Below are 26,334 nucleotides of genomic sequence, written 5' to 3'. Positions count from 1 at the left end.
TTTCATTGAGCCGAAAGTGCCATTTTCGGCCGGCGCCCCCCCTTCACTTTTCGCCCGGGGCCCGTGCCCCTGCTGCCCCCCCGGTTGTTACGCCACTGTACTGTCATGACAGAAATACAGGATATTCAATGTCTGACCTCTTTCTGTTAGTTAGTCAGTTAGTTAGTTTGTCAGTTAGTTAGTTGGCTGATACCCTGACCCACTGGATCAACATTTTCTGAGTTACTGACCTGGAGCAAGTACACAGATCGAGAGGCAAAGAAAATTCAAAAGTTCTCATTGTCATACTTGTCTCAGGTCAGTCATGTAGAAAGTACTGATCCAGCGGGTCTGCCAGACACCCAGGCCACTAGTATTTGCAGAAAAGTCCATAATGACACCCTCCATCTTTCTTTTATGGCAGGTTTCTTTCAAAGGACAGGTAAATGTGTCTGAAGTTTGATATGAACATTGGGGCTTCCCCAGTTTCAGAGTTGGCATCATAGGGATATGTTTAAATATTTTGCTTTGTCAAGCAGAAGTATGTACCCCCTTTGCTAGTAGGAGATAATCACATGCATCTGGACTTGTTATGTAATGATGAAGATGTTTTGTAGCTTATCCAAGCATTTATAACCATATGGATAAGCCGATGCTTCCTCTATAGCGCCGGCTCCTGTCACAGGGGGAGCAATACCAATGGTAGTAATACACGACTTGGATAAGTGAGAACTTCTACAGACATGTACCCCCTTCTGATAATACATTCAATTAAAGGTAAACTATAATTATTATGCTTATGCTTTATTTTTTGTGTTTTCTGTTTAAATTGAATATATACATTTAGATTTTAAATCATTTGTATATACATAATTTGTGTTTCTATAAAACCCTCATTTTAAATATTGAATGCAGAGTGTTTTTATATAGCCATATTTAAGGTGCATATTGAGTCATCTGATAAGACAGCCCGACACAAGCTCCACATTTATTTACCACTCCTGTGGAATGGAGATCAGGATGGCACCATCTCTACAGGAGAAGAAAATTTGGGGATGTGTCCCTTCTCCAAGTCATTTACAGTAGATATAGTGTATGTATGTTTTATCTTACCAGTTGAACAAGATCTGATTGGTTCAGTCTGAAATGTTCCCAAACCACCATCATCTGGTTTGATGGACTTTGGAGGTTCTTCTGGTTCTGAACAACGTAGAAATGTATCTTGAGAACCATGGAAAAAATTAAATTGGTAAGAGAGATTGGAGAAGCCGAATGAAATCTAGTTTTTGTATACAGTGTGAAAGGGTTTTCATTGGTTATGGAAGTCTGGATGCGGACAACTCAAGGCCAGAGACACCATCTACGAGTCCCTATTTATGGTGTGGGGAAGGAAAGCAAATAGGAACCCTAGAAGTGAAGCTAAGCATGGACAATAAAACACAATCAAATATGCAAGCAGCATCTGTCCATCTGAAGATTTCTTTAGGAATAATTTTAGACATAAACATCATGGCTCCTTGTGCATTGGAGCTGGCATCAGCACTCTCTCTGCACTTGTTGACTTCTGCAGACTGAAGATGTAGACAGGAGCATCTATACTTGGTGGGTGGGTCAGCTCTGTGTGTATACGCTGAAAAGTAACTTGCTCCTGCTAATTTAGCTTAATTTTGCAATAGTAGCCACTCAAATGTGATGTCATACCATGACCGAGCTGTCCCTATGAGGCAACCCAAGGCTGTTGAGGTGGCATCTCTTTGGGTCATGTGGAGGGTGGCAGGCACAGCGGCATGGTCGCTCTGCTGCACAATGCTTGTAGTGTGCCGGCCACCCCCTTTCCAGAGTGACCTAGGTTGCTAAGAGCCAGGTGAGGAGATATGTAAGCCCTGGTTCACACCTAGGCGGCACCGTTTTTGCGCGTTTGTACGTGCGTTAGCAGGATGCTGTTATGTGCGCGTTTATGAGCATTGTGTATGCGCGTTTTAACGTGCGTACATGAAGACGCACGTTTTGATTGGCAGCTCATTACCATTGTGGGCAGTGTAAGAACGCGCATATAAACGTTGCAGGTTTTTGGCCATTTCCAATTAAGTCTATGAGGAGGAAAAGTGCTTTTAAATGCCCAAAGAAGCTCCTGTATCTTTTCAGGCGTCTGGTGTTTTGCTGCTCAGGTGTGAACCAGGGCCATTGAAAATCATGGGATTTCTTGTGTTGGGCAGTCAAAAGCGCTTTTCGAATTGCTCAAAAACTCCTAGGTGTGAACCAGGGCTAAGAGTCAGCGTCCCGTCCAGCTCCTGGCAACCAGTGATGTCTTTTGACCCGCTTAGTGAAAATGAATAAGATTTTACTCACGTGGAGTATGGAGTTGTATTGTGTTCCCACATGTCTCCAGGACTGATAATTTAATGCAATCTGTAAAACAAAATGGTAGATAAAGCTCCTGAAGGATATCTATGGTCAAAAACTAAAAATAAATCTGTATTTCTATATTGCACTTCCATCATTTCTATCCCACTCCTAATAACCATATCCGTCTAGAAGCTCTTCTTTGCTATCTGCAGGCTTTTTTTTTTTTTAGTATTCTGACAGTTGCAGTCGTCTGAATAAAAAAGGCATAAGAATGCATAGCTAGATTCCTATTGGCTATTTCACTTTGCAATAGCCAATAGCAAACTAGCTATTGCACCCGCCCTCTGCTGCTGCCAATCAGCAGAGGGGGACCTGATAGAAAATGTCACGTCCCCCTCTGCTGATTGACAGCAGCAGTGGGCGAGTACATTAGCTAGTTTGCTATTGGCTATTGCAATAGGAATCTAGCTATGCATTCGTATGCCTTTTTTTTTCTTTTCTGACTGATCGAGCAGATTAAACCTTTCCGGGAGGAAGTGTTTCCCTCCCGGGCGGCCAGGAGCCGCTATCTAATAGCGGGGGACTCCCGTAGCATCTGGGAGAGTTGGGATGTCTGTTGTTAACTGAAGATGTCCATAGGAGGTACTTCCTCAATGCACTGACACCATTTCACTCTGCCCTGTGAATATGTACTTCCTGTTGTTAGCATTCTCACAGAGCCTGTTTTCTGAACTACAACTCAATGTCTAAACAATGTAACATTACTATTGCTTGTTAGATGATATGTAGTCTTGACAAATAGAGGTTGTATTTCATCAAGCAGCAGGGAAAGAGAAGCAGAGCACACTGGGAATCTGAACATTGCAATATTATCATTGCTTGCTGGAAGCAGTGCATGATGGGATATGTAGTGATGGGCAGACGGAAGGCAGTAGTCACTACATAAAAGGGATTTTTTTCAAGTAAGCTTTGATTGCATTATCAGAAACAACTCCAGTATGTATTCCTATTACAATGTTGATGTTATAACAGGAGAGGATATGCTGGGACTTTACAACTCCTTTAAGGAGCAACTATACATAAGATACATGTTGTATACTCTATTTATGTCCAGGAAGCAAAGCATCTATGTATGTTTTTTAATTACATGTGCTCCCTTGTAAGACATCCTATGTCAGTGAGGTCAGTGAGCTTGACGGGATAGGACAGAGAGCCGCTGATAGCACGGCTCTACACAGCTACCCTTCCCACCACATCCGCCTTAAAGCACCCCCCCGTCCCCCATCCCCCCAGCACTATTAGCAGTACCTGCATCCACTTTTCTCGCAGGACTTAAGGCAGCACCCACCCGTCTACTGCACTTAAGAGTATGGACTGCCCTGGCTGTAATATATACAAGCCCCATTCACAAGTGTGAAATACATTCTAGTTTTGGGTTTAGTTACAGTTTAAAAAGTTGCTGACAACTGCAGAGCTCCGATATATGATACTGTTATCTTTTATGAAGGAAGAAAGATTAAAGGCATGTTCACACTGAGTCTGTGTGTTAATTGTACGATTAACATACGGTACCGCGGAACTCACCTACTGCACTACTTTTTTAAATTGCACTGCACCACAAGGTATTGCAGTACTGCGCATTGCGATGCGAAAGATTGGATTGCGGGCGGGAGTCGTGTTGGGGTGATATTCAGATGAATGGCAATGCAACACAACTTAACACAATAATTGCATGGAACCGTAAGATTAACACATGGACCTGGTGTGAATGGGCCTTAAATGCCTAAGCCTTTACTGTATGTGTGTACTCACAAATGCAACAAAGAGGGACCCCCAGATCAGTTTCTGGGCTCTAAAAAATGGCTTTACCATTATTGAAGATCACGACTTACCATCAAATAAAATCTGCATTCTTCTTTATGATGTGATTTTTGCAGTCCTTATTTTGCTGTTATCTGCAGGTCCCCTCCTCGTCCAGCTACAAAGCAAGATTAAATAATTTTGTAACATCATTTTCTTTTTAAGAACACAAAATTCACCAATAAACAGATAACAGTGAATCAGTTCATTCCAAGGGGTGTTATTGTTGGAAATACAACAGCCTATACTATTTGTCATTGAGAGATGATGTGGATGGCGCTTTAGTGCAATGCTAGTCTATGCTATTCGGTATGTTTAAATGTATCTATGATACACAGGAAGTTAGGCAGTTCTCCCTGTGTGCTGTATAATGCTGTATTCTGATGTAATATTCTCCTAAGCAAGTAAAAAGTCATCATTCCTCAAGATCTCAGAGCTTCATCTAAAACACATAACCAACAGGTCATGGGCCCAGGCACTAAACAGAACACTGCATGTCAACAAGAGCCGCATCCAAGCTACTGAAAGATGGCAAGCTGTTCATCTATGAAGTTTGCAATCACAAAGCTCAACAATATCAAGTACCAGCTATGAAGGCTCAAGCTTGAAATGCTGCTAAGCAAAGATGACTTGTGGCAAGTAGTGAGTACAGACAGACCCACTAATGGACCCGTGGAGGAATGGAACAAGAAGAACAGACCAGCAAAAGCAATTATAAGCCTGCTAGTGGAAGATGACCAGCTCATCCACATGAGAAAAAAGAATACAGCTAAAGGTATGTGGACTGTATTACAGAAACTGCATGAGCATTCAAACCTAAACAGTAATTTATATCTGCTACACAAGCTATAGAAGATGAGGCTAGAAAAAGGCCAGGAAATATGCGAACATGTGAATGCCATGCTGGAAATCGTAGAACAACTTTCATTGGAGAGGAAATGAAAGAGCTCAAATTACATGCATGACCCTTTGCAGATCGGTCTCCCCGTCCTGAGAAATAGCAGTGTGGAGAACAAAGCAAGGATTACAGCACCCGGCCGTTAGTTATGGCCGACTTGTGCTGCCAGGGGAACAGGGACGCCTATAGCTAGACTGGACACTACGTTCCAGCTCACGGTCCCGTCTGCCTGCACATGCGCAGTAGGGATCGGGTATCTATGGTGACAGGAGACGCTGGCTTATACGATACACAGACACGTCTCCTGTCACCTGTCTAAACAAAGACACAATCGGCGGAGGACAGAGCAGGAGGAAGCTAAAAGTGCTAGAGGAGAGAAGGGGGAGACAGCGGATGGATCTTGTGCCTGGCTCGCCCTCACTTTATTTCCACTCGCCAAATGCGAGCAGGCAAGTGGAAGTTTTGAGCCCTGGTTCACCAGACCAGCACACTGTACACTCCTGAACAAAATAGTGTAGCAGAACGGAAAAATCGCAATAAAATCGTTATAGAAATGGCCAGATGCATGTTGTCAGACGCCAACCTACCTACCGTGTTTCCCCGAAAATAAGACACTGTCTTATATTTTTTTTGGCTCAAAAAAACACACTAGGTCTTATTTTCAGGGTAGGTCTTATTTTTTTTTTAATGTACAAATATTCACACTTATTCATGTACAAAAATATGGTGATCAGGTCAATCAGGCCGTACCTTTCCAAGAGCAATTTGCTAACCAATCGCTGGCCAGAATGAGCGAAGCGCGCTTTCACTATCGATTCCTCACAGGCGGAGTGCATTTGGTATCACTCCGCCTATGACAGGAACCGGCGCTATAGAGGAGGCATCGGCTTATGCGGCCCTGTTCCCTCCAGTGCCGCCTCGCTTCCTCTAGCGCTGGCTTCGTTGGCACCGCTAATTCTCTCCTGCGGCTCTTCAAGTTCCCCCTTATGACACCACCGGCCCTGGGAATGGTCACAACTAGGTCTTATTTTCGGGGTAGGTCTTATATTTTAGCAATTCCCAAAAATGGTACTAGGTCTTATTTTCAGGGTAGGTCTTTTTTTTGGTGAAACGGGGTAAGTACTCGGGAGAAGCAGTCGTGACTGCAACATACCTACAGAACAGACTACCTTCAAAAGCTGTTGAAAGCACCCCATTTGAAATGTGGCATGGATCGCAGCCTAGCCTAGCGCACATCAGAGTGTTTGGATGTAAAGCTTACGCCTATATTCCCAATGACAAGTGATCCAAGTTGGAGAACACAGCCATAGAAGGGATTCTGGTGGGCTATAGTGAACAAAGTAAGGGATATAAAATCCTCCACCCACAGACTGACAAGGTGACAATAAGTCGCAGCGTTTGCTTCGATGAGAACCCATCCCAATCTTTGAAGACAACCAGGGATGTATAAAGCTGGCACAATCAGGAAGGGACAACCCCGGAACCAAGCACATTGACGTGAAGTATCATCTGCTAAGGAACACTCAAGAGCAAGCTATTATCAACATGCAATATTGCTCATCAGAAGAAATGACTGCGGATGCTCTCACCAAGCCTTTGCCAAAGGATTGTCACTTTCCTTCGAGTGAAGCTAAACGTCATATCGCAACGCATATGGTGTGGAGAAGTGGTGTTGAAAACACTATTTGTCTTTTGAGCTGTAGATGGCGCTGTAGTGCAATGTTAGTCTCTCTACATGCAAACTCTTCTATGATATACAGCAGTTAGGAATTTCTCAGTACGTCATCTAAACACATAACCAACAGTTATTTTCCTGGGTTTGCATTGTTTTAGGAACATACAAATACTATTTCCCACTGACTTTAAAGGAGAACTATGGGGAGAGAGAAATGTACTAATCCCCATAGTTAGAGCCAACGTGTGACACTATAGCTGTCTCACGCTGGCTCTATAGATGGAGAACTGAGCAATCACAAACCACTGATCACTCAGCTCACGCTCCTCCCCTGCATAGAGCGGTGAATGTCAGTCATAGTTCCCCACAGGGATTCCCCTCTCCAATCATCCAGCGCTGACTAGAGGGACAGACAGGGCAGGGGGCGGGCACAGCTGGCTCTGGCTCTATAGAGGCAGAGCCAGCTGTCAATCAGGCAGGAGGGTGGATCCCAACAATACTGTCGCAATCTTTCCCGGCTGCAGTCTGTGTTGTCAGCATATAGCGATTAGTAAATGTCCTCCTGTGACCCAAAAGAGAACTATAGCCAAAAATGTTTTGGCTATATGTCTCTTTTAATTGAGCAGCACATATACATATAGTGTAGCTGCTTTGTGTTACTCTGCATTTTTTTGTATGCAGCATTAGAACTGCAGGCAACGCAGCACTTTCCATTCAAACGCAGCTACATTCGGTGGAATAGAAATCACAACATTTGACAAGAATGCCCATCAATAATAATGTCTCCATGTCCGCCTTTTTCCTATTAGGTGCATATTTTACAGTAAAAATGTATTGTGTCAGAGACGTAATTTTGGCCGTCCCATACAGCAGCTCGCCGTTAGGGTCAGAGTACTCTGGCTTTTGTCAGAACAGCTTCCCTCCCAATACAAGTAGCTTGCAGAAAGCAGCTTGAAACAAGTTGATGCAGCTTAAACTGGCCATGCACTATATGAATATCGGCTGGTTCTTTATGAACCTGCTGAAATCTGCACAGTGGGCGCCGCTGTCAAGACCTTTTTGGCCGCAATCCCTTAATCAGCTGATCAAAAGTAGCCGGTCGGGAAATCTTTCAATGAACAGAGCCAGCAGCCAATGATCTGCCGGCTCTGTTCTGGTATTCTGACAGCGGCCTGCAAACAAAATGAACAAAGAATATGTTACAGTGTGTAGGCGGGGTTCACTCTTGGGGTGTTACGTGTGAGTTCCCTTTGGGTTGGCTCTGTGTAACCCCGTGTATGCAACACGAAACCAGGCACCCCCACGCTCAAGGGCCTCGGCTCTGACCTCGTGCTACCAACTCCCATACATGTAGTACTGCGCACACAGGTCCCTCATGGCTTCCACCGCCTCTGCGGTCTTCGGCGCTCCCTCCCCCTTGGGAAGAAAGGCCAACCATGAAAGGCACCCTATATCGGGCATAGCCCATTTGCACATCTACCCTCCTCAGGATGGTTACAGCCACGATACAGTCCAACATCACACTTTTGCAGAACCCCTCCTGCTCTGAGGTTGGAGGGAGAAGCACCAGTCCACACAGATAGTCTTTTCTTGATTTTACTTGAAAGGATGAACGGGACAATAAGTATACGTTTCCGCCACCCCCGAGTGAGATGACGGCACATCACTTGTTACTTGCATGGTGATACATTTTAGAGATAGAGAAGATCAGCCCAGAGTCCATGACTTGCTTGGGCCAGAGGCCCACTGGCAAATATTGTCAGTCCTACAACACTTCCATATTCTCCGGAATCCCATCCTTGTCGGTCTTAGCTCGGTGGTTTTCACCTCCAGGGGAAACTGGGGAATCTCTGTAGTCCTACATAGTCCTAGGCCTGGTCCTGTCCTTCCCATGGACCAGCCTATCCTTTAGAGACAGTCTCAGACTTGTGCACTCTCCTGTACTCAGGCCCGGATTCCCCACAAGGCCACCGAGGCCCGGCCTCGGGGTGGCACGTAGCAGAGGGACGGCAGCGCCGTGGTGTCCCCTGACACATGTAGTTCCGGGCAGTAAGTGGGGAATCCGGCCGTTCGTTTACAAGTGATTGCGGCGATGTCGCACTTGTAATATGTGTGCAGTCCCCTTTCCCGCACCTACCGCGCTCCGCTGGTCTTCGGGACTCCGTCCTCCCCCGGCCGCCGAACCTCTCTCCTGTCCCTGCCGCCGATGCTGTGAGCAGAGCGGTAGGGTTAAAACTAACCCTGCCACTCCGTGTACACTGGTTGGCGGGGAGGGGGCGCATTGCGGAACCTGGCCTTGGGGCGGTAGGGAGAGCAAATCCGGCCCTGCCTGTACTCTTGAACTCCCTCCTGAACTTCCTCCTCCCCTCTCGGGCGCCCCCTATAAATCAGCTCTCCTGGGACACAGAGTCTCCCCAGGCTAGAGCTACATCTATCTCCAGGGTCCCATGGGGGCATCTAGTGGCCATTGGCCGTACTACACCTATCCTACAAGTGTATGCCCAGCCTTAGAAAAGGTGGTCAGATGCCTAAGGCCGCATTCAAACTTGAGTGTGCCGTCATTCAAAACTACAAAAAGCTCAGCAGGCGGAATCCCATTTTTGTGTATGTCCCCTGTTCACACCTGAGCGCTCTGTCTCTTGTAGCAACACACCTGTAGATAGAAAAAATACATGAGCTTCTTTTAGGCCCCATTCACACCTGATTTTTTTTCAATGGATGCCAATACAAGGACATCTGGAAATTAATGGGTGTAAATAGGAGCAGTTCTCACCAGTGTGGTGTTCATGTGACCTGCCCTGCGCTGAAAAAAAAAGTAGAGCAGCCTTGGGATTGAGTTTTCCGGTGAGTATAACTTTTTTATTTTTAGACCCTAGACGAAAATGAGCACCTAACCCTTGCAGTGTGGGGGTAGCCCCACTGCAAAGGTTAGGTTCTTTAGGGCAGGTTCACACCATTTTACGGACCAGATCTGGAATTTTGTTTTTACTTAAATGGTCTTACAAGTGTGTTCCAGTGCGTTTTTATGTGTTTTTGGTGCGTTTTTATGCATTCCAGTGCATTCCAGACCAGCCAAGCAGTATTTTTTGTTTGGTCTGGAATGGACTGCGCTGGTGTGAACAGAGGCCAGAAATAGTATAGGGATACATTAGGATGCATTTTGGGTCCAGTAACAATCTGGTCTGGTCTGGAGATGATCCGGACATGGTGTGAATGGGCCCTGAAGGCAGTTCTGAGCATTTTTGTCCCCATTGACAATGCAAATCACCGCTCACATCCTCCATTAGCCCTCACCTGAGTGCCGATCACAAGCACGTCTATGCTTCTCTCTTGTATCTCAAACAAATGCAATCGCACTCCGTTGTCCTTCACTGAAGATACTTTATTCAGAAAAGAACAGCGCTTTCTGATGGTATATGTTTGAGAACAAATTTCGTGCCATACAGGAAACACTTGAAACGCCTGAAGCTGAACGTCTGCAAAACACTTTAAAAATGTGCCTAGATATGTGTAACAAGTAACAACACCTAAAATAACCCCTGAAACCACCAACACCTAGAGTGACGGAGGCCTATACAGCTGACCATACACTGGATGATTTTTTGCCAAGTCCTGCGGAACTGGCCAAAATTTGAGCAGTGTGTGGACCAGTTGGATCCTTCTGTTCAATAAGGCCTCATTCACACAGCTACATGCTGGCCCGTACAGATCCGTGCGGCCTGCGCGGCTGTATCGGGCCCCTCCGTGTGCATCGGGCCGCACAGGTGCTGTGTGTGATTTGTACTAAGAAAAGCCTGTTCTTCACTATGGGAGTACGCGGCCGTACGCTAGCTCACACGAACTGCACATCCGTGCAGGTGTCTGTGCTCGGACGCAGACAGGATCCATCCTGTCTGTGTCCGAGTACAGACACCCGCATCCGCACAGATGTACAGTTGGGGTGAGCGCATGGCGGCGTCCGGCTACATACTCCCATAGAAAAGAACAGGCTGCTGCGTACAAATGACACGCATCACCTGTCCTTCCCGGGAGCGGCCCAATAGGGCTGTGCACACCGGCAGTGTGAATGAGGCCTCAAAGTTAATTTTTCAATTCTCTTTTGCACAACACACAGGGAATACGCACAGCAATACACACAGGGCATAAGCATAGCACAAAACACAGGGCATAAGCATAGCACAACACACAGGGCATACGCATAGCACAAAACACAGGGCATAAGCACAGCACAACACACAGGGCATACGCATAGCACAACACACAGGGCATACACACAGCATTAAGAGACCCTTAAGAGAACTATGGGAAAAACACTGACCCCACAGTTCTCCTTTAACACTGCCACTGATGTTAAAAGCATGTTTATAGTGTTGGCTGATCATTTATAATTGTATATTCACATATCATTATAAAACTAGCCATTGCATCTCCCATGAACAGCACAGAAAGCAGAAACAGAAGGATGAGCACCATAACAAAGCACAAATAGTTAAAAGACTTTAAAAGATATAAATGTTAAAATATATATTTCCGCGGAGCCATAATGAAGCAACTGCGGCTAATCAGAAAATAAATGAACTTCTCTTTAGTTTTTTAATTAAAAACTAAATAGAAAATGACAAAAACAAATGGCCACGCCTTGTTGGGTTCCTTTTTTGAGCGACGCTGACTTATTAGGCTTATTCACTATTGATGACATAGAGCATATACTGGGAATTCCCCTCTCTCTTCCTCAGTGATATGAACCATAAATGCATGTGGGTCTTCCTGCACACAATTTACATATACTCCCTCTTTCGGCAAGGCTTTGTGGAGTACAAACATTTTCATACATGCAAATTTGGGTTTCATACTGCGGAAGGCTGTCTTGAGAATAACAATCAGATATCTGCTGACACTGACTGTTGCTCATATCAATCCTCATGTAGAATTTTTCGATGGGTTTGGAAATGGCCGTTTGATTTTTTTGCTCTTTATACTTTGCCACAGTTGCCCATTTTGTCTCTACTGAAATATATGTTTTCTATTATATCTTATATCCATTATACAGTATAATGTATATATGATTTTATCTGCAAGCCTTTTAACTAAATTCACTGTGTTATGGGGTCCATCCTCCTGGCTCTCCGTTCTGTGCTGTTCACAGGAGATCTAAAGGTTAAACACTTGCTTGTTTACACCCCCTTCCTGTCCCGGCCATTTTTCAGTATTCAGCGCTGCGGTACTTTCACTGACATTTATTCCGTCATGCAGCGCTGTAATGAAATGAATATTATACCATGTTTTGGGGACAGATAGAGCTTTCTTTTGGTGGTATTTATTCACCACTGGTGGTTTTTTATTTTTTGCTATATTAAGGAAAAATGACTGAAAATTTTGAAAAACTATTTTTATTTTACATTATGTTAGGAAACAATTATTATTACCCAATTTTTTGGTAAAATATAAAAGTCGGGGTCACGTTGGGTAAATAGACACCTAACCGGTCAAGCCTTAAAATTGTGCGCACCCGCAAAATTGCAAAAAACTACCATACCCAACAATGGCCATAGGCTACGCTTTAAAAGCTTTTACCGCTCATCAGCTTAGTGTTATCAGTGGGTGGTAAGTGAGAGGTGACTGGGTGTGGGGGTGATGATGGTGATGGGTGTCCCTCTGTCCGGCGGAGCCGCCAAGAGCACAATTCTTCCGGTTTGGAAATCTTAGAATGGGTTTATGTATTGCATTACCTAGACCAGTGGTTCTCAACTCATGGGTCGCAAAATCAATAAAAATTCTTTTATATATTGATTAAATCAAGTTTTGGTGTTATACCTCTCAAAAAAACCCCCACTTTTCTGTATGTAGTTACAAATAGTGTTATCAGTGATTGATGGCTCTAGACTTATAGCTCTCACTCCAACGTTCGCATCGATATGTAACATGAGCGGCGTAATGGGCGCAATCGTCGTTTTCGCACGTATGAACACTCAACACATGTTTGCATGTGTGTATGTATAAGTGGCGACTTTTTTAAAAAGTTTTGTTTTTTTTAATTCTTTTTACTGTGTGAGTTAAATTTTTTTTAAACTTTAATCTTTTTTTACTTTTTTTTCACTTAAAGTTATTGTTATCACGTAAGAGGCTAGGAAATCCCTTATGTGATAGCAAAGGGGATGTGACAGGTCCTCTTTATGGAGACATCAGGGGTCTCCAAGACCCCTAATGTCACCTAGGGACCCCCATATAAGCTGATGAAGCACAGATCTGCTTCATCAGCTTCTCTCCAGCTTCTGAAGCTGAAGAGTGACACAAGAATGCGGAAGTGATGTAATAGACATCACTTCCGCATTCTGACACCGGAGATGGGACCGGAGGGAGTTCATGTACCAATCTCCCTCTCATCCCCTGTCAGAGCCACCACGCTGGTCCCGGGGCCGCACCGGCCACAGCGGAGCTCGGGACCAGCGGGAGGGGGGGCGTACATACAGTCACATTATACAAGCGATCCGCCGGCTCTATATCGCTTGTATGTAAACAGGCATCGCTGCCTGTTTTTAAATTTGGACAGTTACCCCGCTCTCGCGCACGAGTGGGCGGGGCCAACAGGATGTCTTTTGACAGCGTGTTACATCCAGGAAGCTCCCGGCGGGCCTCTTAACCACAACGGCCGGCTGGGAGGCAGTTAAACCAGAACTGAAACTGAAACTTTTTCTTTTTTTTAGTTTTAGATAGAGTAAGAAAATAAAGAATGAAATGTAAAAACAGTATATATATTTTTTAAATGACATTTGTCTATCATACACAGTGCTTTAGCAAACTAAATTCCTTCCTACTTTAATGATACATTTCTGTTTTTTTTAAAGTGCAGTTCCTTGTGACTAAAAGTAGAACTGAAGCCAAAACCTTTTTTTTAGCTTTGTATAGAATAAGGCCTCATGCACGCAGCTAATTGTCAGCCCATACAGATCCATGCGGCATGCACGGCCGTATCGGGCTGCTCCAGGGAAGGACAGGTGTTGCGTGTGATTGTATGCAGCAGCCTGTTCTTCCCTTTGGGAGTACGCGGTCGTACGCTCACCCGAGCTGCATATCTGTGTAGGTGCGGGTGTCCATGCTCGGACACAGACAGGATGGGTCCTCTCTGCATCCGAGCACGGACACCCGCACAGATGTGAAGTTTGGGTGAGCGTAGGGCGGCGTTTGACCGTGTACTCCGATAGGGAAGAACAGGCTGCTGCGTACAAATCACACTCAGCACCTGTCCTTCCCGGGATCAGCCCGATACGGCCGCGCATGCCGCATGGATCTGTATGGGCTGACACTTGGCTACGTGCATGAGGCCTAAGGCAAGGTTATAACCCCTGCCATCTGTGTCCCATGGGGGAGATTTCCCTTCACTTCCTGTCCGAAACAAGAAGGGAAAGGAAATCCCTCCAAAGTGAGGGAAATCCCTGGTGGTCACCAGAACTAGTATTCCCATCAGAAGGTTTCCCATCTATTCCTGTTCTGATGACAGGCCAACATTTGTGATTCTCTTTCACTTGGGCGGTCCCCAGGACAAATAGAGGAGGTGAATCTCCCTAACAGGGACACAGGCCCCAATTAGAACCTAACAGGGGTTCTAATCCCTCTCCACTCTATACAGAAACAAAAAGAAAGTTTTGGTTTCCATTGCACTGAATTATTATAGATTGAGAGCCTATGGCAGGCACAAAAATCGGCTTGGAAAGGACATTTTATATGGTTTTGATGCAGTGTGGCTGACGCTTGAATCACAAAATTGGCTGAACAGTTCCGCGTTCTTTTGCAAGCAAACATCAACATCTATCTTATCAGTTGTGTGTTTCCGTCATAGTTTTGGTGTAATGTCACACATAGAATACACTAGAATATGAAAGATGAAGTATCACCGCTACGGATACTGGTGACACAAACGGCTCTATGCCCTGTGAGAACATATTTGTTCCGCCATGTGTCCCTGCAGGTGTATGCACACGTCTACTAAAGCTGAGCATACTATACACGCAGGGGCGTAACTAGAAATCACAGGGTCCTGTAGCAAAATTTTGTATGCAACCCTGTGATTTCTAGTTATGTCCCTTGCAGAGCCCACTTGATATCCCAAACAGCCCACCTGAGAGTGACCCTGCAGGGCCCACCATAGACACTTTATGGTGGGCTCTACAGCATCTCAGGTGGGCTGCACACCTCTTACCTGTCAGCACCAATCCGCTATCTGCCAACATGGCCGCTGGCAGGCCCCGGCTCCTCCGTCGCCGGGCCCCACCTCCTCTTCCTTTGCCGGGACCAAAGTCCTCTTCCATCGTCGGGCCCGCCTCCTCCTCTGCTTCTGACGCCGGGCCCAGCCTTCCTCCTCCACATCTGCTGGCTGAAAAACGTACTTTTGTCGAATGGTGGGGTGCCAACTGCGCCACACACAGCTGAAAGCCAGAATTTGAGCAGCATGTGCCCCAGTCAGCATCCCAATCTTCCACAAAAGTCATTTTTTAATCAACTTTTGTTAAAGATGCCGGTCTAAAAATTGTCGGCTGAAAGGTGACAGCAGCCAATCAGCTTTTGTTCAGGTATTCTGACAGTAGCACACCCACCATTGTCAGAATACAATAACAGGCGTTTCCATCGAAGTCTCTCAGGCCAAAAAATAAAACTTGAGGGTTTGTTCATACCAAGTGCAGAGCAGAGCAGTTACAGAACGCATCAAAACTGCATCCCATGTATTCCAATGGTATTTTGGGCGTTCAGTTCCACAGCATGTGGAAAAACTGCAGCATGCCCTATTTTTTTCTGCTCGGATGCAAACACATAAAAAATGCATGCAAACGCCCTGGAATGCAATGAAAGCCCGTTTTAGGCTTTTAAAAAAATGTTTAAAAAGTCCCAGAATGCGTCAAAAAACAATGCACTGCATATGCAGAAGTTCATGCAGATCTGGTCTGCATTTGGGGTGAACAAGCCCTTACACAGCTCCGAGAAAAGCTTGTGCGCCTTTTTCAGCTGCGCACTTCAAGCGACCGAGCGCGTGTAGGGAAATGCACAAAAATATGATAAAACGCTCAGGTGAGAATGGGGCCCTTCCAGTCTGTGATACTGGAGATATGTACGGGAGCAGTGTGGGGAGATATGTACGGGAGCAGTGTGGGGAGATATGTACGGGAGCAGTGTGGGGAGCAGTGTGGGGAGATGTGTGGGGAGTACATAATAGAGCTGGTTGTGACTTCCTTACGTTGTTACATTGTGTCACATCGCCCGGTATCACACACGGAAAGCAGCGACCACATGGACACACAAAGGAAATATTCATCTTCATTACCTGGTACAGAAGAAGTCTGATCTCTGAATTCTCAGAAATGAAAGAGGAAGTAACAATTACAAGGCGCCAAATGAACAACTTTACTCCCCTCTTTTTTTTTGTAACTTTCATTTTTTTTAAACTTTTTTTCATTTAACTTTATTGCCATTACATAAGGGGCTAAGAAGTCCCTTATGTGATAGCCAATTTACAGTGACAGGTCCTTTTTATGGGGACATCAGGAGTCTTTAAGACCTCTAGTGTCCCCTAGGGACCCCCAGAGAAGCTGATGAAGCATAGATCTGCTTCACTAGCTTCTCTCCGGCTTCTGCAGTCGGGAATGACAGCTAAACGCAGAAGCAATGTAATATAAATCACTCCTGTATTCAGAGATTTGGGAGGAGATCAGAGGGGGGTTGTGTGCTGATCTCCGAGCACAGAGCCTGCGGACCCGCACTGGCACAGCAGAGCTTCGGACCGGTGGAGGAGAGGGGGCGCACCAATCGGCACCACATGCAAGCAATCGGGCATCTCTACAGCCGCCTGACTACTTGTATGTAAATGGCTGTTTCCAATAGTGACAATTTCCCCGCGGGCACGGGCACAGGGACATTTTATACTTCCCACCTGAATTCAAGAAGCTCCCGTTTATATACAACAGCCGGACAGGAAGCAGTTAATCATTATATATTGGTATCACGTTACTATTGATGTCTTATACTGAATATCAATATTGCAGTATTTTGTGGATTGTAACACACTTTATTATTATTATTACTATTTCTTCTTTTTCTTCTTCTTCTATTATTATTAATAATAATAGTAGTAGTAGTATTGGTATTATTAGTATTATTGTTTCTTGTTCTTATTATTATTATTATCATCAGGGGCATAAGTACAAATAGTGGGACTCCATAGCAAAACTTTGGGGCCGTTAACTCTCTTTTTAGTGGTTGGCTGGCTGTGTCAACTGAGACAACATCCAGGAAAAATGTTATTAACCCTTTCAGTGGGGCTACCCCCCGCACTGCACGGGCATGCTTGTGTTTCTCTATGTGCTAAATAAAAACCTGTTATACTCACCTGAACCGTGGAGCCGAGTTGCTGCTTGACCGCTCCTTCCCGCCTCTCTCCCTCTCCTCTGCAGCGATCTAAAGCTGGTCATGCACTGCTCTATGTTTTTCCTTCAAACGGAAAAACATAGAGCAGTTACGTGCGTTAATTGAGGAACCCCATCTGTTTCCTTTATTTTCTGGAAATGGCCAGCGGCTGCCGGTTCTGTTTACTGACTGCTGCCTTTGTTCAAAGATTATCCATCTGGCTCCTTAGTTTAACTGATCGAGGGATGCCAGCTGAAAGTTTACTAAAAGCTGCGCCTAGTTTTCAAATTTCGGCCAGTTCCTGAAGAATTTGACATAAAATTGGCATAATGTATATGGCCAGCTTAAGGTCCCCGTAGATCATCATGTTCTATACACAGTGTATTCTAGAAGATTCTAATGCTACAGCCTAGGAGGAGAGAGGCTGGAGAGAGCTTTGGGACAGCCAGCCAGCTCGGAGCTTCGGTGAGTAAAACTTTGTTATTTTTGAACCTAAAAATAAAAATAAATACCTCGGCTGTAGATCCTCCAATCATCTCTGAATTGGTGCTGACACTGTCCTTCCTTCTGGAGTGGGGCCACTTTTCTTCCCCATGGTCCCTGTGTGTGTTGTAAAGTAGTCACCCCTCCAAGCTCATTCCTCTAAAGGACTACAATCTCAACACAAATGAGTAAACTAAACATGAGATTGTAGTCCATCACAGGAGTGAGCTTGGAGCGGTGACTACTTTACAACACACAGGGACCATGGGGAACAAAAGTAGCCCCCCTCCAGAAGGAAGGACAGTGTCAGCACCAATTCAGAGATGATTGGAGGATCTACAGCCGAGTGATATACAAATTAGAGACATTTTTGTTAATAGTTTGGGTACCTGAATGTATTTTTAAGGTTTAACTCCTGAGTTTAGTGTCACTTTAAAGCTGAACTGCAGGTATAACGTATTATGCACACTTACAGGTGAAACTCGAATAATTAGAATATCGTGCAAAGTTCATTTATTTCACTAATGCAACTTAAAAGGTGAAACTAATATATGAGAGAGACTCATTACATGCAAAGCAAGATAATTCAAGCCGGGATTTGTCATCATTGTGATGATTATGGCTTACAGCTCATGAAAACCCCAAGAACCCCAAATCCACAACCTCAAAAAAGTAGATTATTACATGCAATCAATAAAACAAGGATTGTACATAGAACAATATCGGACCTCTGAAAAGTACAAGCATGCATATGTACTCAGTACTTGGTTTGGGCCCCTTTTGCAGCACTTACTGCAATTACTTTTGCACGATATTCTAATTATTCGAGTTTCACCTGTATATGAGTCCAGCTTGGCCCAGTGTATAGATGTCATATCTGGTCCTCCCATTGGGATCCTATAAAACACTGTAGTAGCCGGAGCTACCTGTTCCTGTGACACTCGCCCCTCATGACTTTGTGTCCTGGTGTTGCCGTGATGGAAAGTGAAGGGAAAATTTCAACAAGGATACAGACGTAAAATCCTGGCAACGTTTGAGTCCCTCCCTATACCCTTTATCAAAAACTAAAAAAGTTTTTTTCTGTTGTGATTACTCATTATCTCCCAGGGGTGGAGAGAATGCTGAAGCCACTCTAATTGTATGAGCGACAGATAGATTGGGAAATCAGGATTTCCCCGGGGATTCCGTATTCCTTTTGTTCCCTTCTTCGCATCTTCATCCTTTTAACCCGAACCTCCATTTTTTCTTCATTCTCCGTTCCTTTTTTCATTTCTTTACCTATTATTAGTCTCCTCTACTTTTTCCTCTCTTTCTCTACCTTACATACCAGGTACAATTGTGACATGTGAGGTATTGGAGTCTGCCACCAAACACAGGCTGACCACAAGGTAATCATGAGGTCAACCACCAATGGCACGCCTAAAGTTACCAAAAAATGGGAGCCATTGTGATACACAAAAGATACATTTTTGTTAATAGTTAAGGTACTTGAATGTATTTTTAAGATTTAACTCCTGAGTTCAGTGTCACTTTAAAGCTGGACACCGTGTATAACTAATTATGCACATTTACTGTATATCGGTCCAGCTTGGCCCAATGTACAGTATGTATACATGTCATATCCTTGAATGTGGTTGTGATTGTAATGTAATTGCCGATTTTCCGTACCGCTGCTCTGTGTTTCTTATACTATTTAAAATTCAGTAACAATTATTGTGAAACATACCATTTTTGCTGGAGTTGGGTTATAAGAAATGAACTCCAACCTCTTTCATTGTAGCAGATTCGGTGTAGTAAAGTGAACAGATTTTCCTCGGCTTATATTCGGGACGGCTTATACTCGAGTATATACGGTAATCAAATTAATAATAAATAAAAATAGCCTAACTTTTGTGATTGCTGGTTGACCCAGTGACATTGACCCTTCCTATTGGCTGTCTCAGGATCCAAAAAGAGGAGTCTGACGTGCTAACATCAATGCGAGGGGACAACTGCAGCACTGGATTAGCAGGCCCCCTTCACCCAGAAGCAGTGTCAGTGAAAGTCAAGACAAGATGGTAAGGAGGGCCCTGCCCCTGAGGGCTTACAATCTAAAAGGTAGGGGTAAGTGTTACATGAGGAGGAGGACTACAAATTGTAAGGCGTGTGCTGGCAACATATGTCATACCTGCTTGATGTAGTGCCATCTACTATCTACATCACCCTGCACACAAGGGTTGGCACTGGGTTTGTGTGCAATAGAAATGTATTTATTACAGGCATTTATATAGTGCCATCATATCACACAGAGCTTTACATACTATACATTCACATCAGTCCTTGTCCTCAAGGAGCTTACAGTCTACAGTCCCTGACTCACATGCCTATACTAGATCCAGTTTAGACCAGGGCAAATTTCTGTACATGCATGTCTTTGGGAGGAAACCCACACATGGACAGGGAGAAAATGCATACTCCAAGCAGACAGTCTCCTGACCAGGATTACACTGAAGATCCCAGTATTGCAAGGCAAGTGCTAACCATTGTCATGCCCACAGATATCTTCAGAATCCCAACATGCACAAAGTAGTACCCCCTGAAACAAATGCCCGCACAACATAAAGTGTGGCAGTAAATTACGAATAACTTTATTACAAATACATGAAAATATATAATCGCAGCACACAAATATAACCCACAGTGGCAGAGAGCTCCACAAGTATCACAGCTCCAGCCACTTCAGCGGCAATCAAGGTTTTTTTTTTCTGTGGATTTTGTATTCTATTTGTACTCTATATTTTTATTTTTTAATTCGCTCCCTCTGGTCCGCACACTTGGTGGTGCTTGTATTCATTTTCATATTTTGCTGCACGGAGAAAAAGAGTTGGATGAAAATCTGATTTATGTAGGGTTGTTAAAGTGACATTAAAGGCAGTCCCTCCCTCCCCCTAATGCTGCTGTAAGGACTCACGTTATGTGATGCCTCTTGATCCGAACACTCATTTTCCACAGTCCCTCCAGCGGTGGTGCAGGTCCCTGATCTACCGCAGACTCCTTGGGTCCCACGGTGTCTGTCGCACGTGCACGCTCCCGGTTGGCTGGCTGCATCCATCCAGCGTTACTCTCCTCCTCTCCCCTCCGATGATCTGGACTGCGCATGTGCCCGCCCACACTTCTTTCTTCACAGCGCTCGGGACCCGGGACTTCTGCTGCCGGGAGCGAGCGATGCTGCTGACACAAGGTAAGTTTGTTGGTGTTGTCCAACTGTTTTTTTTTTCCATGTTGGGGCAAATATTTACCGCTTACTAGCAGTAGATATATGCCAACCCCCCCCCGATTTTATTTCTACTTTAATCACAGTTTTATGATTTTTTTTCCTACAAAGTAATTATTGCACATAAGATCCGTCTCACATAATTCTGATCTAATACACTATCCTTGGAATCCATAAAGAACATTGTAGACATATAGAATTGTGGTATGCCTCTGCACAACAAATGTCGGTTCCTGTGACAGAGTCATGTACCTGTCAGAATGCTGAATGTAAACTTAAATGCCGGGGAATCTGGATGACCTCATAGACCAAATATGGTCATTTCCATATATGGCCAGTGATGCCAGCCAGCATCCCCGGTCCTTTTGTTTACAATGAGCAGTTGGCTGTAAATCTGCGAGCCAGCAGCTGAATGGGGCTGGGGATGCATCATTGGTTTCCAGGATTGCTTTCCAGGATGCAGGCAGCCATAGGTATCCTAGCAACCAAGGAGCTTTGAGTTGGAGTCTGCTCTTACACTGTGTAGTAAAGAGCTATGCAGTAAAAAATAGCACAAACATGTCCTGCTCTTTACAACACTGCAGCCCCACACTGGCAAGTCTCTGTACTCCGACTTAGGCTCCATTCACACCTATGGTTTAGGTGCAATTTGGTATTCCTGCCTTAGGAACTTGCAATTTCCTGCATCAGGAATACGCAGCAGTAGTAAGTAACAGAGGGCAGCATTTTTCTTGATATCTTAAACTGACACTAAACTCAGAAGTTAAATCTAAAAAATGCATGGACTACAATCTCACATTTAGTTTACTAATTTGTATTGAGATTGTAGTCCATCACGGGAGTGAGCTCGGAGCGGTGACTACTTTACAACACACACAGGGTCAATGGGGAACAAAAGTAGCCCCCCTCCAGAAGGAAGGACAGTGTCAGCACCAATTCAGAGAGATGATTTGAGGATCTACAGCCGAGTGATATACAAATTAGAGACATTTTTGTTAATAGTTTAGGTACTTGAATGTATTTTTAAGATTTAATTCCTGAGTTTAGTATCACTTTAAAGCTGAACTCCAGGTATAACTTATTATGCACATTTACTGTATATCGGTCCAGCTTGGCCCAATGCACACATGTATACATGTCATATCTGGTCAGCCCATTGGGATCCTGTAAAGCACTGTATTAGCTGGAGCTATCTGTTCCTGTGACACTTGCACCCTATGATTATGAGTGATATTTATATTTGTTAATAGTTAGGCTACTTAACTGCATTTTTAAGATTTAACTCCCGAGATTTGTGTCACTTTAACACCTTCAAGGTTCTTCTATCTTCAACCTTCTAATAATGCATGCATGTTATACCTTTTCATTTTGGGGGGTTTTTTTTATATCTTAATTGCGCCAAGTTCCAAAAATCTGTGACCAATTGTTTGAGGGTGTATTAAAAATGAAGGGCGTGGCTACAAATGGGGCATGTTTTAGGTGTGGTTAAAAGTAGGCGTGGTCAGTATGGTGTCCCCGGATTTTATTTTAAAAAAATTGGTAACCTTACTCTATGACCTGAACCTTATTTAAAAAGTTTTCTTCCATTTTAAATAGCTAATTGCATTTTATAATAGGAAATATTTATATAATCTGTGCTGTAGTGGACATTCAGTTGGGATTGGCTGCCATGGGCATATATCAATTTGCCTTCTGCTCAATTCTCATATATAAGTTCCAGCATTTGGCTTATTCATTTTGGTGATGCTCGGAGCAATAAGGATGTGCAAAGTGTAGTAACTCATAACAGCCAATCAGAAATCTCCTTTCTGTGATCTAAGCAGTTATGATTGGCTGTTGGTGTGGATTACTTATTTTGGTTTCATGCCATGCTTTCACATGGGGACAGGTCTAACTAATAAGCCCTCCGTATATTTTGATGCGAGGTCCACTTTAAAAACCTCTTCTAAAAATCGTGTTGCCTTTAAAATCCCGACTAATGTGAAAATACAATTCTGATTCAAAACCAAAGGCTGAAAAACAAATGCAGAATTCACAAACTCACCTGACTTTCTCTTTAGGACTAAAGCTGTTGTCACCAGTATAGTAAGCAGGACCACTCCTATGACAACTATAGACACCACGATCTTGTGATCAGATTCAGGAACTGCAGAACAGATCGATAGAATTGTAATCAGAAGAGTCAGCAATACTGAAAGCCATTACACTAACATTTAATTATAGGAAAACACACAATTCAAAAATAGTATAGGGTGGTCAACTAATAGGAAGGTATTTAAGGTCATGGAGATCAAGCTGTAGTCTAATTTCTCTACCACTATGCTCTCTCCACTAATCAACATGCTTCTTGTTAGCACATGAACACAGCACCACAACGGATTGGCTCCTTGTGCTGCTTCTTCCTCCCCCAGTCTGGGCTCTGTTGTACAGGGATTGCAAGAGGATCAGTGGCGTAACAATCACCATAGCGACCCAGGCGGCCGCTATGGGGCCCGAGGCACGGCGGGGGCCGGCCAGGACATCTCCCTGATGCCATGCGGGCCGCCTGGGTCGCTATGGCATCTTGCTCGGACAGCCAGGCTGCTGGCTGTCACTGGCGGCTGTGAGGAGGAACGCTCCATTCCTTCTCACAGCCGCTGCTGAGTTGGTGACAACCAGCAGCTTTGCAGGAGGTGGCGGGCCCATCATCGGCAGTGATCGAGGAGGCGGGCCCGGCGATCGAGGGGCGGGGCCCAGCGATCGAGGAGGTGGAGCCCAGTGATGGAGGAGTCGCTCGTGGAGGAGAAGGAGGCGGACAGAGGATCAGGGCTATCAGGTAAGAGGGCTTGACCGCCCGCCTGAGACTCCTGCAGAGAATACCATAGAGAGTCTATGGTGGGCTCCAGAGGGTCACCCTTAGAAATCACAGGGCACCATACAAAATTTTGCTATGGGGCCCTGTGATTTTTAGTTACGCCCCTGAAGAGGATGATACTATCTTAGAATCAGGTACTTACACTGCTTGCATTTAACAAAACTCATTAAAAAATGTAATTAATAGAGATGTGCCGCCCCAATAGGGGCATAGAATATGAGATGCATAGTCTCAGTTAATATTAGCATTGTTATATAGGTTAGAATTTATATAGTGTGATTTGCCTAACTATTTTCTCATAGCTAAATTCATGTGTTATCCTATGCTGCCATCTAGTGGCCTTTTGTTGTAACAAACATGTTTTCTGTAATTATTCCTCATGTGACGATGTATTTCCCCCTAGTGTACGCCCCTTCCTTCTTCCTGTGTGCAGTACTTCCTGTGTCATGGCCACAGTTAAAAGCCACATGTAACAAGGACACACATGTAATCTGCACAGTACGTAGGAAAGGCATCATTTCCTGACCGCACAATACTATAACCGTTCAACTGCTGTTCCTATCATCTGCTGTAACCCTGATGTTAAAGAATAAACACCTCTTTTGAATGAATCGGTATTGACGAGTTCAGCTATCTGACGAGGATTGTCCGCAGTGAGTATATCTGCTTATACAGGCCAGGCATAGAGGTCTCAGCAAGGGATATATTTCGCTATCACAACGATCGGAGTCAGAATAAGAGAGCTGCGTAAATTTGTGGCATTTATATCTACTTGGAATTCAGCTTTACTGTAAAGTAATCAGCAAAAGCAACAGCATCAGGCAGACAGCATACGTCTATGGACAGCTTGCTTTGGATGACTATGATAGAACCTGATTTTCAGTAAACTCCGATATGACCACACCTGTGTTGGCTAGGCAGGCCAGCCATTCCATTAGAATGTTACGGAGAATCCAAGGCAGAACCCAGGCAAAGAAGCTGTTGCATTTACACTTTGCAAGGGAATTTTCTCTAAGCTTTGTAAATGAGGTGAAGCTCTGTTGACTTACATAATTCAATCATGTGCAAGTAAAATACAGGTTTTTGTTAATTTTCCTTGCACGTGATTTGTAATCTTTGCAAAGTGATTTGCAAGGTAAGGAATATTCCCCTGCAAAATGGATTTCTACATACTGTAATATATATATATATATACACTGAGTGGCCAGATTATTATGACCACCCCATCAGTACTTCGTTGGGCCACGAGATAACTCCACGAGATGACTCTATGAGATGACTTTGTTGGGCCGCCTCGTGACTCCACGAGATGATGAAAGGTGATGCGAGGACTCTGACACTGCACTGTTGCCCTTCTGTTGTCTTGTACCAGTTTTGCCACTCTTCGTTCTTCCCTAACATTGACTAGTCGCTGACGACCACAATTCGCACGTTCAGACCCAAATTTTCGGCTGACAGTCCGGTCTTTAAACACTTTAACAACAGCTGCTCTTGAACATGTAACGAATTCTGCTGTTTTGCTGATACTCGCTCCATGGCTCCGAGCGCCAACAATCATCCCGCGTTCAAAGGCTGTTAAGTCGCGTTGTTTCCCCGTATCTTCAGAAACAAATCACTTCTACTGTCGTGGTAAACAACCTGCTAGCCCTCTAGCCCTCTAGCAACTTCAGCACAAAATTATAGCTAATTTGCCTACAAACGTCAGGTGGTCATAATAATTTGGCCACTCAGTGTATATCCATATTGATAGGTATGGACAGGCAATTTTGGCTACATATTAAATTGTGTCCATTCTTTCCTTAAAAGCATACTATCGTGTTTTTTGAGAACATGAGGTCCTTTTTTAGCCACCAGTGTGGGATTTGCTAGAACTTTCTTTATTCCATCAATATGGTCTTTTGAGAGTTTTCACACAGATATGGTGTCTTAGAACAGTGGATTTTATACTTATACTCTTTTAACAAGAGTTTATAATACCGTAATATTGTGGTTTTTGTTTTTTCTTGGAAGGGAATTCCCCCCCCCCCCCCCTTTAATATTGTAATGAGTTTATAAATCTGCAACCGTGTGTATAGACATATATGCTTACCGCCTGGACCCTTCCTCTATCACTATGACTATGCCCATTATTGGGTGAAACATGTCAGAGTGAGGAGGATCCATGGTGGGATATAAATAGTCCTCCTTCATCAGGGCTTAGGCAATTTGTTACAAACTGCAATGTACTCTGTATTAGGTGCCTGGGGTTGTATATTAAAGCCAGAAGTGGGTAGCCAGGGAGAGTCACTATTAGATAGCTATGCAGCCAAAGCTCTGCTGCCTTAGCATTCGATTTAAAAAGGTCAAACCTTACAAATAGGTTATTCTATAGATTGGTTTCTGTCAATGGAAGCAGTGATAATGCTGCTTACCAGGTATAAGGATACCCATTGACCCATACACTGTACTGTATGGGTAAAGGCACCTGACTATTATACCTACCATATGACTTGTCTAACATCAGTACGTGACCTCAAGAATGCTATTTTGGCTGAATGGGCACAAACTCCCTCACACTCCAAAAATCCTTCCCAGAAGATGTTATAGCTACAAAA

General features: G+C 44.2%; 1 protein-coding gene across 1 annotated transcript in view; it reads right to left on the bottom strand.

Annotated features, from left to right (window-relative positions):
- Positions 1 to 26,334, bottom strand: part of LOC108786524 (major histocompatibility complex class I-related gene protein-like) — a 48,259-nt gene that overhangs the window by 17,135 nt on the left and 4,790 nt on the right. The gene's annotated exons all lie outside the window — the stretch shown is intronic.

Source organism: Nanorana parkeri, unplaced genomic scaffold (genome assembly GCF_000935625.1).
Source record: "Nanorana parkeri isolate BGI_ZX_2015 unplaced genomic scaffold, ASM93562v1 scaffold215, whole genome shotgun sequence".
Taxonomy (NCBI): Eukaryota; Metazoa; Chordata; class Amphibia; order Anura; family Dicroglossidae; genus Nanorana; species Nanorana parkeri.
Note: the sequence above shows the minus strand (reverse complement) of the source record. Positions and strands in the feature narration are given on the sequence as shown.